Genomic DNA, 4,754 nt, shown 5'->3' on the forward strand with positions numbered 1-4,754 from the left:
TGGGATCTGGTCCACGCCTCTATAATTCCATGATTCCATGATTCTATGATTCTATAATTCCATGATTCTATAATTCTATGATTTTATGACTCTATGATTCTATAATTCCATGATTCTGTGATTCCATGATTCTATAATTCTATAATTCCATGCTCCTATAATTCTATGATTTTATGATTCTATGATTCTATAATTCCATGATTCTGTGATTCCATGATTCCATGATTCTATGATTCCATGATTCTATAATTCTATGATTTTATGACTCTATGATTCTATAATTCCATGATTCTGTGATTTTATGATTCCATGATTCTATAACCTCATGATTCTAAGATTCCGTAATTCCATAATTCCATGACTCCATGATTCCATGATTCTATAATTCCATGATCCAGCGATTCCCTAATTCCACGATTCCCTGATTCCGCGATTCCCTGATTCCCTAATTCCCTGATTCCCCGCAGCACGACACGTGTCCCGTCTGCAGGAAGAGCCTCAAGGGGGAAGATTCCACCCGGCAAACTCCGAATCCCGACGCTTCCGACAGCCCCCTGCAGGAGCGATGGACTTTCTGACCCTTTCCCGGAATGTTCCGGAGCGTTCCAGAGGCTTCCGGAGGCCGGAGCGGCCCCTGCTCCGGGTGTACATTGAGAATTCCAACAAACCCCCCCTCCAAGTAGCGGGAATTCGGGGGGTCCATCCCCACGGGATCGCGGCACCGAGCGCCCTCCTCCCGGGAATTTCTCCTCCTGGGAATTTCTCCTCCCGGGAATTTCTCCTCCCGCTCCGTGGAACCGCCTCGTTCCTCCTAAATTGGGAATTCTGGGCAGTGATTTGATTGGATTTGGATGGAGAGGGGTGGGGTTTTTTTTTTTCCAGTGGGGGCTCCGAGTCCCCTCACGGCCTCCTCTGGAAAAAGGGATTTTGGGGGGGGATCTCCCCATGCTCCGGGAAGCTGGAATTGTCTGGAATTGTGGGGCAGGAGGGATTTTATTGCCCCGTTTCGGGTGGAATCCTCGGGGTCTATAAAATCAGGGGGATTTGGAGGCAGGAGGGGTCTGGAGCCCTTCCCGAAAGGGGGATTGGACCCTCAGGAGTCTGGGAATGCTCTGGGATCAGGAATGCTCCGAGCAGGATTTTGGCAGCTCCAGGATCCTGGACTTTTTTTTTTTTTTTTTTTGGGGGGAGTGAGGGTTGTTTTGGGGTTTTTCCAACCCTTTTCCACGTGCCTGTGGCCCCAGGTGTGTCCAAGCCTCACCCCCCCCTCGCCATTCCAGACAGGAATTATGGACCACGTTGCTCATCCCTTGGGAATTCCCCCCCCCCCCCCCTTCCCCAGTAACTTAAGGAAAATCTTTATTTTTGCCGATTCTTTGGTTGTTTTGAGGGAGTTTTTTCCCCTCATTTCTGTGAAGTTTCATTCAGGTCTTAATCCTTGGAATTATCCTGGGACTCCTGGGATCCACTGACCCCCCCCCTGGAGGGGGGTGGGACATTCCCAAACCTCTTGGGGTTGGTGGCTCCATGTCCACGTGGATTGAATTCCCTGTTTTCTTTGCTCTTCCGTCCAATAAAGGCCTTTCTCAAGGAATTCCCGTTCCCAAGGGATCCTTGGGGCTGGGAAAGGGGGGGGTAGGAGCTGGGAAAGGGGGGGGAGGAACTTGGGAAAGGCTTTTTGGGGAAGGAAACCCCTGATTTGGGGAATGATCCTGCAGGATTTGGGAATGGTGTCCCTGTTCCCTCTTCCCTGCTCTGCCGGGAGCTGTTCCTGGAGCCAGGACAGGGCTGTGGATCCGCAGGGATTGGGAAAATCCAGGCAGATCCTGGGTTTATCCCGGTGCTTTTCCCTGTTATCCAGCATGTCCAGCTCTCCTGATGGGAATTTTGGGGGGGGTGGAGGGGGTCACATCCCCTCCCTTCCTGCTCCCACTTCCTCCCTCTCCCACATCGAGCCAGAAATCAGGAATTCCTTCCCCATGGAGCTGGATTTAATCTGGATTTTGGGCTTTAAATCTGAGGCCGGCATGGGCTGGGATTTGGGATTTGAATCCCCCCCTGTCCCTCCATGTATTTGGGGTCATTCCAGAGGTTTTTCCCCACATTGGGAAGTGTTCCCATGCACACACAGGGATGTGGGTCCGGCGGGAGCACGGCCCGGAGTTTTATTGCTGGAGCTGCTCCGTCCATCCCGACTCATTCCCGGCTTTTTTCCCACTTCCATGTGTGTGTGTCTCCCTCCCAAATCCTGGGTGGTGGTGGGAGGGGGTGGCTCCGGCCTCACCTGCTCATCCATCCCCCCGCCAGCCCAATCCCACCCCCCCCCCACCGGGATGGAGCCGAGGGGGGGGGCGGCAGAATCCCGGGATGAACCCTGGACATCCTGGGAATGTCCTCAAGGATCGGGAAGGGCTTCAGTGCTGCTGCTGCTGCTCCTCTTCCTCCTCCTCTTCCTGGGGCGGCTTCGGGCGGGAGAAGAATCCCAGCTGGGGGGGGGAGGATGGATTGGGGGGTGGGAAGAACCCCCTCGAGGGGGGGCATTGAACCCCCCAAAGGTGACACTGTGACCCCCCAAAGGTGACACTGTGACCCCCCAGAGGTGACAGTGACCCCCCAAAGGTGACACTGTGACCCCCCAGAGGTGACACTGTGACCCCCCAAAGGTGACACTGTGACCCCCCGGAGGTGACACTGTGACCCCCCAAAAATGACAATGACCCCCCCCCTCACCCTCCAGAGGCCGAGGCTGAGCAGCGCCAGCAGCAGGAGCCCCCCCAGGGCGCTGCCCCCCAGGATCCACAGGGACACGGGCACTCGCCGGCCCTGGAGCACCTCCAGCACCAGCTGCGGGAAAACAGGGATTGGAGGAGGGAGGAAAAAAAAACAGGATTTGTGGGGGGGCGGGAAAAAAACAGGGAATTTTTTTTTGGGGGGGGGAGTCGCTCCTACCTCCCTGCGCTGCGCCCCCTCGCCCAGCACCAACACACCCCCCTGCACCCCCAGCCAGGCACTGCCCACGATCCGCACGCTCCGGAATTTGGCCTGGAGGCGAGAAAAAGGTGGGATTTGTCCCCCAATCCCTCCCTCTGGATCCTCCCTGGAGTGGGAGGGAAGGGTGGGGGTCCCCAATCCCCCCCCCCCCCGGGGCTCACCCCGCTGAAGAAGCCGCTGTGGAGGGTGCGGAGGAGCCGGACCGAGACCCCCCCGCCGCGCTCCAGCCCCCCCAGGGCGCAGCTCAGCTCCTCGCACCACGTGTTGGAACAGTCCTGGGGGGGCAAAGAATTAGGGGGGAGCCGAAAAAAAATTCCCAGAATAAATTTGGGAACCCGCCCCCCCCAATAAAAAAAACCTCCCCGGCGATGCCCACCAGCCTGTCCACGCGCAGCAGGTCTTCGGGGGGCACCGGGACCACCCGTGTCCCCTCGGGGGGGGGTCGCAGCGTGCAGGTGGCCTGGGAGGGGAGAGGGGAGGGTCAGAGGCAGGGGGGAGAGTCACAGGGAGAGGGTCAGAGGGAGAAGGGAGGGTCAGAGGGAGAGGGGAAGGAGGGAGAGGGGAGAGGGAGAGGGAGAGGGAGAGGGAGAGGGAGAGGGAGAGGGGAGGATCACAGGGAGAAGGGAGGGTTCCAGGGAGAGGGGAGGGTCACAGGGAAGGGTCAGAGGGAGAGGGGAGGGTCAGAGGGAGAGGGAAGGGTCACAGGGAGAGAGGAGGGAAGGAGATGGAAGGGTCAGAGGGAGAAGGGAGAGTCAGAGGGAGAGGGGAAGGAGGGAGAGGTGAGAGGGAGGGTCACAGGGAAGGGTCAGAAGGAGAGGGGAGGGTCAGAGGGAGAGGGAAGGGTCACAGGGAGAGAGGAGGGAAGGAGAAGGAAGGGTCAGAGGGAGAAGAGAGGGTCAGAGGGAGAGGGGAGGAAGGGAGAGGGAAGGGTCAGAGAGAGAGGGAAGGGTCAGAGAGAGAGGGAAGGGTCAGAGGGAGAGGGGAGAGAGAGAGGGAGAAGGGAGGGTCACAGGGAGAGGGGAGGGTCACAGGGAGGGTGCAGGGACCCCCCCCGGGCCCCCCCAGGCTCACGTTGTCCCCGGGCAGCACGCGGGTGACCGACAGGAGGGTGGCCCGGCCGTGTCCCAGCGCCGGCAGCGCCACGTGCAGGGTGAGGTTGTGCGCGGGGTAACACCCCAAATTCTGCACCTGGATGGGGGGGGTCACCATGAGACAGGACACCCCCCCCCCATTTGGGGACCCCCCCGGGACCCCCCCGCACCTCACCCTGACCGTGGTGCTGAACTCGGGGCCGGGGCCGTGGGGTTGAACCTCGTAGCGCTGCAGGTTGGTGTCACTGTCACCAGAGAGGGGACACGGGGTGGGGTTGGGGGGGTCACATGGGTGAGTGTGTCCCTCTGTGACCCCCCCCGGGACCTCCCAGCCCCACCTGGACAGGAACAGGTCGGGCTCGTAGAGGATGGGGACAGAAATCCGGGCCAGGTTGTCCTCGGGAGTGGCCTCGGTGCTGTCGCTGGGGTGGGGAGGGTCAGGGTTAAAAAAATACAAAAAAAAAGGTTAAAAAATATAAAAGGGGTTTTAAAAAAAAAAAAAGACAACAAAAAAAAGGTTAAGAAATATAAAAGGGGTTAAAAAAAAAAGACAACAAAAAAAAGGTTAAAAAATATAAAAGACGTTAAAAAAAATAACAAAAATAAAGAAGGTTAAAAAAATATGAGAGGTTAAAAAAAGGGTTAAAAAATATAAAAGAGGTTAATAAAAAT

General features: G+C 56.9%; 1 long non-coding RNA gene across 1 annotated transcript; it reads right to left on the reverse strand.

Moving 5' to 3' along the window:
• Nucleotides 1-2,146: 2,146 nt before the first annotated feature.
• LOC113962771 lies at nucleotides 2,147-2,969 on the reverse strand. The gene is made up of 3 exons (XR_003532593.1): nucleotides 2,950-2,969; nucleotides 2,731-2,844; nucleotides 2,147-2,486 (listed from the first exon to the last, which is right to left on the reverse strand). It is a non-coding gene; the product is annotated as an uncharacterized LOC113962771 (long non-coding RNA).
• Between the last annotated feature and the right edge of the window lie 1,785 nt (nucleotides 2,970-4,754).

The sequence above is a fragment of the Neopelma chrysocephalum genome, unplaced genomic scaffold (assembly GCF_003984885.1).
Source record: "Neopelma chrysocephalum unplaced genomic scaffold, ASM398488v2 Primary Assembly neopelma1_185074, whole genome shotgun sequence".
Lineage (NCBI taxonomy): Eukaryota > Metazoa > Chordata > Aves > Passeriformes > Pipridae > Neopelma > Neopelma chrysocephalum.